The sequence below is a fragment of the Pristiophorus japonicus genome, chromosome 20, assembly GCF_044704955.1.
Source record: "Pristiophorus japonicus isolate sPriJap1 chromosome 20, sPriJap1.hap1, whole genome shotgun sequence".
NCBI lineage: Eukaryota > Metazoa > Chordata > Chondrichthyes > Pristiophoridae > Pristiophorus > Pristiophorus japonicus.
Window position 1 is genome coordinate 42,852,377 of NC_091996.1, and position 13,264 is coordinate 42,865,640.

The 13,264-nt window shown below is 44.9% G+C and overlaps 1 protein-coding gene across 1 annotated transcript in view; it reads left to right on the top strand.

Annotated features, from left to right (window-relative positions):
• Positions 1-13,264, top strand: part of LOC139232507 (probable voltage-dependent N-type calcium channel subunit alpha-1B) — a 958,198-nt gene that overhangs the window by 196,138 nt on the left and 748,796 nt on the right. The window lies entirely within an intron of this gene.

The window sequence follows — 13,264 nt, forward strand, 5'->3', positions numbered from 1 at the left end:
GCAAAACGCACCTGACCCCATACGCTGACGCATCGCATGTGAGAACTTGCTTTTTACCTGGATCAAAGAAAGTCAAAACACTGTTGGAACACAGAAGGTTGCATGCCTTATTGAAGGCACGTTCCTGGGCGTCCCCCCAAAACCAATCGCACCCCTTCCTGAGTAGCACGTGGAGAGGCTCCAGCAGCGTGCTTAAGTTCTGCATAAAGTTCCCAAAGAAATTGAGCAGCCCGAGAAAGGCGCGCAGTTCTGAGACATTCCGGGGCCTGGGTGCCAGACGAATTGCTTCTGTTTTGGGCTCAGTTGGGCGGATTCCATCAGCGGCAATCCTTCTGCCCAAAAATTCAACCTTGGGTGCGAGAAACAGGCATTTGGATTTCTTGACTCGTAGGCCTACCCGAACCAACCGCTTTAGTACTTCCTCCAAATTACGGAGTTGGGAGTCGGTGTCCCTGCCCGTGATAAGTATGTCGTCTTGAAATACAACCGTCCCTGGGATGGACTTGAGCAGACTCTCCATGTTGCGCTAGAATATGGCAGCTGCCGACCTGATGCCAAATGGGCATCGATTGTACATGAAAAGGCCTCGATGTGTGTTGATGGTGGTGAGTAGCTTGGATTCCTCAGTCAATTCTTGCGTCATATACGCAGATATGAGGTCTAATTTTGAGAAGTTTACCTCCAGCCAATGTGGCAAATAAGTCCTCCACTCTGGGCAGCGGGTACTGGTCCTGTAGGGAGACTCTGGTTATGGTAGATTTGTAGTCCCCACAGATTCGTACGGATCCATCAGGCTTCATGACTGGGACGATGGGACTTGCCCAGTCGCTAAATTCCACAGGTGATATAATGCCTTCCCGCAGAAGCCTGTCTAGTTCGTGTTCAATCTTTTCCCTCATCACATAGGGTACAGCTCTGGCCTTGTGATGGACCGGTCTAGCATCCTGTGTGATGTAGATTTTGACTTTGGCCCCTTTGAAAGTGCCCACACCTGGCTGAAAGAGATGTTCAAATCGCTTTATAACTGTTGAGCAGGAGGTCCGATCCTCTAATGACATGGCATGGACATCATCCCATTTCCAGTTTAGTTTTGCCAGCCAGCTTCTCCCCAGCAGTGCTGGGGGGTCTCCGGGGACAATCCACAGGGGAAGTCGGTTCACTGTCCCTTTGTGTGTGACAGAGAGCATGGCGCTGCCAAGGACTGGTACGATTGCTTTGGTATAGGTCCTTAGTTTGGTGTCGATCCTTGTGAGTTTTGGTCTGTCTCTTTTATGCGGCCACAGTTGTTCAAATTGTTGAGCGCCCATGAGAGATTGACTCGCTCCCGTATCCAGCTCCATGTTGACAGATATCCCGTTGAGTAGGACCCTCATCATTATAGGAGGCGTCCTGTTGTAGGAGCAACGGCCATTGATCGTGTTGACCCACTGTACGTCGGTGTCCCGGGTACTGTCCCCACCATCTTCTGGTCCGCTTTCCGACCCATCCGATTCGTATACCAGCCGAGATGCCGTTTTTTTGCACATGCGGGCCAAATGCCCTGTATATTCACAATTTCTGCAAACAGCCTGCTGAAATCGACATCCCCTTGACGAGTGCCCACCCCCACACCTCCAGCACAGACCTGTTGCATTGTTCAAAGTGTTCCCAAAGAATGAGCTGCGTCTGGCTGATCTCGCTTGAGCTTCTCTCAGTTTGTAGTTGATTGCTCGCATTGTGGGTTGATGAGCTGTGAATAGCCGTTCCTGTGGCCCTTGATGGCTTCTGCCTGCTGTCGAGAGCCTGTTCTCCCGGTTTTGTCTGTGTTGCGGGTAGCAGCTTGTTTAGTGCTGTAAACTTCTTGTTCCGATATTTCATTAGTTGTCGTACCTGCATTGTAAATCAACCTCGTTTCTTCTTCCCCTACCAAGAATGTCTGTGCAACCAGTGCTGCTGCCTCTAAGGTCAGGTTCTTGGTCTCTATGAGCTTTCGGAATATGCCTGTGTGGCCTATTCCTTCAATGAAAAAGTCTCTCAGCATTTCTCTCCTCAGTTCATCGGAGAACTCACATAAACTAGCCAACCTCCGAAGTTCCGCCACGAAGTCGGGTATGCTCTGGCCCACACAGCGTCTGTAGTTGTAGAACCTGTGTCTGGCCATGTGTAGGCTGCTCGCTGGCTTCAGGTGGTCTCTTACCAGTGTGCTCAATTCTTCAAACGACTTGCTTGCTGGTTTCTCGGGTGCCAACAGATCCTTCATTAAAGCGTATGTTTTCGAGCCGCAGCTGGTCAAGAGATGGGCTCTTCTCTTGTCTGCCTTATCGTCGCCGAACCAGTCTTTGGTTACAAAGCTTTGCTGGAGCCTTTCTATAAAGTCCTCCCAATTGTCTCCCGCATTGTACTTTTCATCTGATCCGTTGTTCGCCATTCTGTAATCCCGTAACTTTTCGCCACTGTAAAGTCCTGTCCCCTCAGTACAGATTCACACGAGGCATGTAGTGAAGTCAAGGTCACTCTGGACCTGCACCTTTATTTCACAGCTCTGGAATGCCGCACTTGCCTGAGACCTGTCCTTATATACCTGTCTCTTGCAAGTGCACCCCTGGTGGTAAGGTATGCTGGTGGTTACAGGTCATATCTTATTACAGTCATGTATAGCATGTTAGGGTACAGTTATATATAATAATGTAAGATACAGGACAGGTTAAAAATCTATCTGTGATTTGAATACATTCAATGAGCTAGCCTCAACTGCTTCCCTGGGCAGAGAATTCCTCAGATTCACAACCCTCTGGGAGAAAAAATGCCTTCTCAACTCGGTTTTAAATTAGCTCCCCCTCTGCCTTTATCTTGTCTATACCTTTTATTATTTTCAATGTTTCTATAAGATCACCCCTCATCCTTCTGAACTCCAACGAGCAAAGACCCAGTCTACTCAATCTATCATGATAAGGTAACCCCCTCATCTCCGGAATCAGCCTAGTGAATCATCTCTGTACCCCCTCCAAAGCTAGTATATCCTTCCTTAAGTAAGGTGACCAAAACTGTACGCAGTACTCCAGGTGCGGCCTCACCAATACCCTGTACAGTTGCAGCAGGACCTCCCTGGTTTTGTACTCCATCCCTCTCGCAATGAAGACCAACATTCCATTCGCCTTCCTGATTACCTGCTGCACCTGCAAACGAACTTTTTGGGATTCATGCACAAGGACCCTCAGGTCCCTCTGCACCGCAGCATGTTGTAATTTCTCCCCATTCAAATAATATTCCCTTTTACTGTTTTTTTTTGCCAAGGTGGATGACCTCACATTTTCCGACATTGTATTCCACCTGCCAAACCTTAGCCCATTCGCTTAACCTATCTAAATCTCTTTGCAGCCTCTATGTATCCTCTACACAACCCGCTTTCCCACTAATCTTTGTGTCATCTGCAAATTTTGTTGCACTACACTCTGTCCCCTCTTCCAGGTCATCTATGTATATTGTAAACAGTTGTGGTCCCAGCACCGATCCCTGTGGCACACCACTAACCACCGATTTCCAACCCGAAAAGGACCCATTTATCGCGACTCTCTGCTTTCTGTTAGCCAGTCAATTCTCTATCCATGCTAATACATTTCCTCTGACTTCGCGTACCTTTATCTTCTGCAGTAACCTTTTGTGTGGCACCTTATCGAATGCCTTTTGGAAATCTAAATGCACCACATCCATCGGTACACCTCTATCCACCATGCTCGTTATATCCTCAAAGAATTCCAGTAAATTAGTTAAACATGATTTCCCCTTCATGAATCCATGTTGCGTCTGCTTGATTGCACTATTCCTATCTAGATGTCCCGCTATTTCTTCCTTAATGATAGCTTCAAGCATTTTCCCGACTGCAGATGTTAAACTAACCGGCCTATAGTTACCTGCCTTTTTTCTGCCCCCTTTTTTAAACAGAGGCGTTACATGATTTGATTCATATTCAGTTGAACAGGAGTGTTTTAAATGGTTGAGCTACAAAACTGGCTTTAAAGACAAATTGCTCCCCTATTTAAGGCTTTGTTGAAGATGAGTTTAAATGTCTGGGTGCTGCAGGCTGATCATATGTTTGATGACCCAATCCCATAACTCTTCTGAGCCTAAAGAAAGATAGAAAGAACTTTCATTTATACAGTGCTTTTCACATCCTCAGGACATTCCAAAGCAGCTTACAGCCTGCAAATTACTTTTGAAATGTAGTCACTGTTGTTCTGTGGGAAAATGGACTATATAATTTGTGCACAGCAAGGCATCGCAGGCAGCTATGACCAGTTGATTGGTCTTAATGGTGTTTGAATAGTGCCTTGGGATCTATTGCATTTATCTAAGCAGGCAGACGGGACCTTGGTTTAATATCATCCAAAAGATAGCGGCTTTGAAAATATTGCAACTCAGTACTGCCAGCCGAGAGTATGGGCTCAATTTTCCCCAAAGCTTTTTTTTGGCAGATTTAAGAGATACATCTGTTTTTTGGGGGCTCAAGTACGCCAAAAAAAATGTTCTAAGTTCCCCCGTTTGATTTCTTCATTTTGGCTCAACCTAACCTGGCTTTTAGTTTTGGGGGTGAAGCCTTGATCTGCGCCAAAAAGATCGGATTGCCATGGTAACTAGGCGCACAATGCGGGCTGAGACTGCAAAGTGAAACATACAGCCAGTTCGCAACACATTAAAATACATTGCAGCAACTTACCTCCATTTATTAAATTGTTGTGTGTGTCGTTTTCCCCCCCCCCCCCCGATGCCGTTGCAGATCCTCGCCCCTATCCCAGGCCGTTCCCGCGCTTGCCCCAGCCCCAAGTGCTTTGCCGGTCTGATTCCCCGCCCGCCCCTCGCCTCGTGTGGCTTGCCGGTCCACTCCCCCGCCCCTAGCCCTGGCCAAGTGGCTTCCCAGTCCACTCCCCCATCCCCCTATCCCCGAGTGGCTTGTCAGTCCGCTGCCCCACCCCTAGCCCTGGCCGAGTGGCCTCCTGGTCCACTCTCCCGCCCGCTCCTAGCCCCGAGTGCCTTGCTGGTCTGCTTTTCCCGCCCCTAGCCCTGGTCGAATGGCCTCCCGGTCCACTCCCCTGCCCGCCCCTAGCCCCGAGTATATTGCTGGTCCCACTCCCCTGCCCTTAGCCCAGGCTGAGGGGCCTCCAGGTCTGCTCCCTGACCCTATAACAGGCCTCCTCCTTCCCTGTCTCCGCACCTAACTATAGCCAAAAGGCTTCACCCCCTCCCCCCCCCGCTCCCTCTCCCCCTCTCTCTTACCTCTCCTGCTGCTGCTGTCCGGGCATCTGTTGCACTTACCTGCGGCGATTTCCTTACCTGCACCGATTTCCTTAACTCTCTAGAAGGTTTTTCTGCAGAGGCCACATACGCTGGCCTAAGAAAAACTGGAGTAACTCTCAGCAGGCCAAACTTCCTTAACTGGCCAGAATTGGCGTAGGTGGCAGGTTACGCCCCCTTTGGCTGAAAAAAAAGTACCTAAAAAAATTATAACTAACTATCTCGACGGACCGAATGGCCTACTCCTGCACCTATTTTCTCTGTTTCTATAAGTTACGCTGGTGCAAATTGATTGGGGAAATTTTTTTTTAGCTTAGGCCAAAAAAAGCAACCTGCTCCAAAAAAAACAGCGCAAATCACTTGGGTAAATTGAGCCCATAAGTCCTGGAGTGGGGCTCAAACCCATGATTTTCTGACTGAGGTGAGAGTGATCTATCTGAACCAAGCTGACACTTTAGCCTAACCTTTATGTTTGGAAATCTATCATTCAAAAGCAGGTTTTCAGTCAATCAAACTGTGCTCACCATTGAAGTAAAGGGCAAGAGCCAGAAGAAAGACAAAGAAAAGATTATTGGTGAGGTTTAAAGCTTATATTTTTCAGGAAGACATTTTAAGAAAGATCGTATCAGCCAGAGATAGTAGGAGAAATGCAGAATTGAAATTTAAAAATTAAGACGAGGGCTGTGAGGTAATTGAAGGAAAAGGGCAAAAGCCTCGCACAGAAAATGTTCTGTAACATTTTCCTTTCAATGTTGTAGTATAGCGTTATTACAATAATAAAAGCAATTCCTGGTATCAAGGTACATAAACTTTCAACACCAGTTGAACCAGGGGGACAGGAGTTTACCCAGCTCTGCTAGCACCCCTTGAGTTAAAGTGGTAGACTGGTCATGAAGATTAAACCCCATGGTAAACTGTCAAGTTGGATCCAAAATTGACTTTGAGGTAGGAAGCAAAGGGTAATGATTGATGGATGTTTTTGTAACTGGAAGGATGTTTCCAGTGGGGTTCCGCAGGGCTCAGTGCTGGGACCCTTGCTTTTTGCGGTATATATCAACGATTTAGATTTGAATATAGGGAGTATGATTAAGAAGTTTGCAGATGACACTAAAATAGGCTGTGTGGTTGATAATGAAGAGGCAAGTCATGGGCTGCAGGAGGATATCAATCTACTGGTCAGGTGGGCAGAGCAGTGGCAAATTGAATTTAATTCAGAGAAGTGTGAGGTGATGTACTTTGGGAGGGCTAATAAGGAAAGAGTATGCACATTAAACGGTAGGCCACTTAATAGTGTAGATGAACAAAGGGACCTTGGAGTGCTTGTCCACAGATCCCTGAAAGTAGCAGGCCAGGTGGTTAAGGTGGTTAAGAAGGCATACGGAATGCTTGCCTTTATTGGCCGAGGCATAGAACATAAGAGCAGGGAGGTTATGCTTATATTGCATAATACTTTGGTTAGGCCACAGCTGGAGTATTGCGTGCAGTTCTGGTCGCCGTATTATAGGAAGGATGTGATTATACTCGAGAGGGTGCAGAGGAGATTTACTAGGATGCTGCCTGGAATGGAAAATCTTTGTTATAAGGGCAGATTGGATAGGTTGGGTTTGTTCTCATTGGAACAGAGGAGGTTGAGAGAAGATCTCATTGAGGTGTACAAAATTTTGAGGGGCCTGCACATAGTGGATAGCAAGGGTTCTTTCCATTGGTGGAGGGGTCTATTACAAGGAGGTATAGTTTTAAGGTGGTTGATGGAAGGTTTAGAGGGGATTTGAGCTGGGGCTTCTTTACGCAGAAGGTTGTGGGGATCTGGAACTTGCTGATTGGAAGAGTGATGGATGAAGAAACCTTCACCACTTTTAAGAGGTGGCTGGATGGGCATTTAAAGCACAGTAACCTGCAGGGTTACAGACCTAGAGCTGCTAATTAGGATTAGACTGAATGACCTTTTGTTGGACAGAGCAGATATAATGGCAAGTGCTGCAGGGAATAGAATACGGCCAGGGTGATCTCCTGGACTACTTTCGATCACCTGGATGGGTCGGAAAGGAATTTTCCCAGATTTTTTTCCCCCTAAATTGGCCTGAGTTTTTATCTGGTTTTTGCCTCTCCCAGGAGATCACATGGCTCTGGTTGGGGTGGAGTGTAGAATGTTTTAGTATAAGGGGTGTCACAGTTGTGGTGAGGTGGACTGGTTGGGCTGGGTGCTCTTTGCCTTTCCGTCATTGTTCATAGGTTTATATGTAACCTTTAGGGCTGCTGACCAAGGGCCTTGTGGCTCTTTGTTGGTGGCGCGGACACGATAGGCCGGAATGGCCTCCTTCTGCGCGGTAAATTTCTATGTTTCTATTACCATCTGAAGGGGTTTACAGACAGGCTCAGCCCTCAATGGGTCAGCATCTAGCAGCTGAGAAAACTCCACTGCTATGCATCATGTTAGCACCCCTGGGAGCTTGCCACAATATCTGCAGTGGTATAAATCTTCCAATTTATGTTTCATTTTTCATTTATATCAAAACAAAAATTTAACAAAAGGAAGCAAATGGGATCAGCAATGCAATGAGAATGCAGCCCTTTTAATGTATTGAAGACAATCGCAGCCCTTTAGCAGCAAATCAAAAAAGAAAATCAGATTCATGTTTTCATTGTTTATCGGCAGCATTATATTAATTAAGTAACAGCTATTCTGTGAATTTCTCTCATGCTGTCAAAGCAACTTTGGAGGCTCTTTACCCAATAAATTGATGTTAGTACAGAAATGCTCAACATATTTGTATAATGTTCCTTTGATATTTGAAATGCCTGAAAGGCTGATGGAAGTAGTAACTTTCAAAGAGGCACTTGGATAAATACTTGAAAAGGAAAACAAATTGGGGCTGGGGGAAAGAGTAAGGGAGTGGGACTTAGTCGATAGCTCTTTCAAAGAGGGCACAGACGATGGGCTGAATGGCCTCCTTCTGTGCTGTATGATTCTATGATAAAGGAAGAGTTATCCTGCTTATTTTAAATCTGATGATATCGCCACTGGTAATTTCTCAGCTCTTATGAAAAGAGCAGTGAACACTCTTAATAAAAAAAGCTCAAAGACTTTAGAATAACACAAACCGATAGCTCACTGATGATCAGAATGCCGTCAACTGTTTTGCACTGCATAGAATCATAGAATGGTTACAGCACAGAAGGAGGCCATTTGGCCGTCAAACCTGTGCCAGCTCTCCGCAAGAGCACTTCAACAGGTCCCCTCCCCCACCCTTTCCCCGTAGCTCTGCAATTTTTTTTCCTTCAGGTACTTATTCAATTCCCCTTTAAAAGCCACGATTGAGTCTGCCTCCACCACCCTTTCAGGTAGTGAACTTCAGATCCTAATCACCTTAAATCTGCGTCCTCTGTTCTCGACCCTTCTGCCAATGGGAACACTTTATCTCGATCTACTCTGTCTAGACCCCTCATGATTTTCAACACCTCCATCAAATCTCCTCTCAACCTTCTCTGCTCCAAGGAGAACAACCCCAGCTTCTCTCGTCTATCCACGTGACTGAAGTCCCTCTTCCCTGGAACCATTCTTGTAAATCTTTTCTGCACCCTCTCCAAGGCCTTCACATCCATCCGAAAGTGTGGTGCCCAGATTTGGACACAATACTCTAGTTGAGTCCAAACCAATGTTTTATAAAGGTTCATCATAACTCCCTTGCTTTTGTACTCTATGAAGCCCAGGATCCCATATGCTTTTTTAGCTGCTTTCTCAATCTGTCCTGACACCTTCAACGATTTGAGCACATATACCCCCAGATCTCTCTGTTCAAGCACCCTTTAGGATTGTACCCTTTAGTTTATATTGCCTCTCCTTGTTCTTCCTACATGCAGGAGCAATCCAGCTTGTCGCATTCTCTCCCCTCGTGTGACAGTTTTTCCACGTCTTCCTGCAAGTTTCCCAGTCTGCAATGCACCAAAATTTCTCAGTAAAATATGGGCGTGGCACATTATCCAGACTACTCGTGGATCACAGGGCAGGATTTTATAATGGAGGGCTGCAATTTGACCATTTTATAACTTGCCTTTTAAAAGGAGCCCTGGCGAAAAGAAGCCAAGGAGTGAATGGGGAGAAGGGGATAATGTTGTATAACACATAGAGGCAAACCGTGCCGCTAAAAGTTGGGTTTCTGCACAACAGAGTCTCACCATTGAGAACATTGGATAGACATTTCTATGAACACAATTATTAACTCTTAGCATGCCACAGATGAGCTTATTCAACAGTTGGTGAAGGCTTGCTTCAGGCCAGGGAACCAGGTTTTGGGTCAAGCATTGGACAATTTTTACCCAATCAAATGGCAGTTCTTTTTAATATCAAAGTTACTCACAACTCCAAATGGACTGTGTGAGCAGGAAGGTGGATCAAAAAAAGGTAAGTGCAAGGTCTTCAAGTTTAAAAAAAATACAAATAAAAAGGTAAAATGCAGTTAATGAGTTGGAAAAAGAGTAAAGTTAAAAGTAGAATTTAAAAGGACCGAGTTTAAAAAAAGTAAACAAAAAAGCACATTAAATGTAAATTAATATAAAATTGTGAATTAGGTATATATTTGAATGTTTATGGTTACAGTAATAAAGCTGTTTATTAATATTTTCATTATTGCAATCCATGAGCTCAAATTTTGCAAAAAGGGCTGACCCAAGAAGATAGGAACTTCGCTCAATCCACTAGCACTCAAGTGTTGAAAGTGATTCAGGCCCAAAACTTTCATCCAGTTTGGCATAAATTCTGGGGTGTGCCCGTGATGACCTCTGCCGATGACTCAGCTGAAATTTGCGACATTAGTGGAGGTCAACTAAGTTGCGTATCCCGGGCAGGAACTTTTGCAGCTGAGGCTCCCATCTGCCAGGAAGTCTGGCAGGGTGGCCACAGAGCAGGGGCCTGCAGCAATAGGCTAAAGGAGCGGGCTGAACCAATTGAGATGAGGGTGTTGGGGAGCACTAATAAAGGGGCAGAGGATAATCCGCAAGGAACGGGGAGAGCAATTATAGCAAAGCTGAGGTAACAAAACTGCCAAGTACCTTTATTTTTAATGTTGCCACCCTGCTTCTAGTGCTCCCTTTAAGTGATGTGGTCCTGGCAGTTGCCTGCTTTGTGCAGTGGTTGGTTCCAGCACTCGCCAGCGGGTGCTGCACTGAACAACACCAAAATAGTATTAAGGTCCCAACTACATTGTAGGAGCCTGATGTTCATAATTTACTGAGGGTGACCACCTAAATCGGGGCCTGCTCATAAATTGCATCGGGCGGGCCTCAGGCTGCAAGTTGTCGCTAAGTCCACTCTTGTAATTTCAGTCACTACTGTCACGTTCACAGTAAAAAATGGGGCGGTTGAGAAACCAAAATCAAGGCCTATAACTCTTGACTAAAAGATATAGGGCCAGATTTTGCTGAAAAAAAGAATTGCATCTGAATGTCACACGCCATTATTAATGTGCAAATCGGCCAGCAACTTGTAGCGAGGAATTACAAATTGGCCAAATTGCGATTTGCGCTGCTCTGCCATTAGCTTCACGAAAACGGCATCTCCACCCTTAACCTCCCAGTGGTTTTCATGAAGTTGCTGGATTTGTCCATTAATTGCCCATTAAACTCAGCACAGGAAGTTGAGTCTCATAATTATCAATGTAAGTACCTGTGTAACAACATGAAATTTGACTGACAATCAACCTCTCTTGTCCAGAAAGTAAGTGTGAAGTCTCATTCCTTCAGGTTGTGAACTGTTTTAGGAGATTTAAAAAATGGCAAATTTAAAAATATATATATATATTTCTTACTTTTCCTTTCAGGTCTCTTTTTTTTTTCTCACTCTCAATCCAATCTTTCTTTCCCCCTCTCTTTTTCTTTTTATAAACCTGATTTGACATTGAAGTCATCCACTCGAATTCATCCACCTTCTCGGTCCTTTCTCTGTTTATTTCTGTCCTTTCATCGCGTTGGTTAAGGAGATACGTTGTTGATCCCATCATACATTAGACCCCAGATGCCCTGTTGCCCTCGTTATCAGTTCGCACATCCAGCAACATTGTTTGCAAAAAATGTTAAACCCTACGTGAGCAATTGTAAATCTAATTAATGTGGCAGGCTGTGAAATGTCCCACTCCACCAAAATCTGGTCCAGTATCTCTACCATCCTTGCTAACTCATTAATGTGGCTACATTTTGAAATATTTGAGCCTTAGGAGATTGATGCATAGTGAAGAAGAATGAGGAATATCATTCTGAGGCAAAATATGCTGTTAAGGGGATACACTTGCAAAATTGGACTTGTTCCCTTTTAAGAAAAAAAAATGAAGACGGAATATGTTCCTGGATTCTAAAATACCAAACAGCCTGGCTAATGTAAAATAAAGCAGGATACTTCACTTGAAGGTCTGGGAAGACTTGCTTCAAACAGGACTGGGAGCAGAAAGAAGTCATTTTTCACACAAGGTTTATATATGTGGAAGAACCACTCAACAAAGACGGTGACTGTAGTTATGGTGAGAAAATGATGAAACTGAGCCTTGACACAGGGCAGAAATGATGGAGTGCATGGTCCTTCTTCATTCCAACATTCTTACTTCTTTGATTAACTCTTTGGCAATCATCAGACAACATTGGTTATGAAGGATTTTCAAAGCCACAAAGATTTAGATGAGTAAACTCTGTGGGAGACTCTAGCTGCAGTCATGTCACGTTACTGAAATGTCGTCTGTGGATTTAGGCTGATTGAAGTTGATTGTAATGGTCCTATAAATTTTCCTTAAAAGTCTAAGCTGAAGAATATCAAGGCTGCAGAGATTATTCTGGCTCATCTGAAGCAATGGGCACAAAATGGTCTTTTGATTTGAGAATTGGGTTCATACAGCTTCATTAAATGACTTGTTTTTTTGGCAGTATAATAAAAAGAGATGAAAAAGCTATCATATACTTGATTGTTACAATTCTGCCCAGACATATGGAGAAACTAATCCTGTTTAATAGCAGGATGTCCCTCATGAGTAGTTTTGGCACTACCCCACAAAATATATATTATTCGTTTCCATTGTTTTCTCTTGACTGCATCATGTGGTGTGGCCATGTAGATGAGAGATATGAGCTATAGTCCAGGCTCTGTTAATCAGCCTCACTAAGCATGCTGCAATAGGTCTGGCTTTTCTGGGATTTTCTGTGAGCTTCGGGCATTCACTGACTAACAACCGTAACCACTTGCATTTATTTAGCGCAGTTAACGTAGAAAAATGCTCCAAGGGCCTTCACAGAGGCGTAATCAGACAAAAATAGATGCTGAGTTGAAGAATGAGGTATGTGGAGATCAAAGAGGTGGGTTTTAATGAGGGTCATAAGAGATCAGAGGCAGAGCGGTATAGGGAAGGAAGTTGGACAGTGGCCACCAATGGTGGAGGAAAGGAAGGTGCGGATATACAAGGGCAGAAATGGAGGGGGGGTGGGGGGAGGTGGGGAGTTTGCAGGGCTGGAAGAGGAACAGAGATGGGGAGGGGCAAAGCCATGAATATATTTTAAATATGAGGATGAGGATTTTGAAGTGGGGGACCAGAAACCAATGTAGGTCAGCAAGTAAGAAGTGATGGCTGAGCGGAACCTGATGTGGGATAGGATATGGGCTGCAGAGTTTTGGATGAACTGACAATTACAGAGCACTTAGGTTCTGAGCCCAGTCAGGACTGCACTGCAATAGTTGAGCTTGGAGCTGACAAATACATGGATGAGAGTTTCTGCAACAGATAGGCTGAGGCAGAGGTGGTGATGGGCGATTGTTGCGGATGTGGAAGTAGATGGTCTTTGTGATGGAAATGATATGAGGACCAGCCACTTGACAATAAGTACTAGAGAGCTGTCACTGCCTCCGGAATCCTACTCTGTGAATGATAACCATTTTGGTTTAAGTGATGTGTCTTGAAACTGAGTAACTAGGAAGCTGTGAATGGAGACTAAGTGGGGCGTAGTTTCAAAACTCCTTTATATC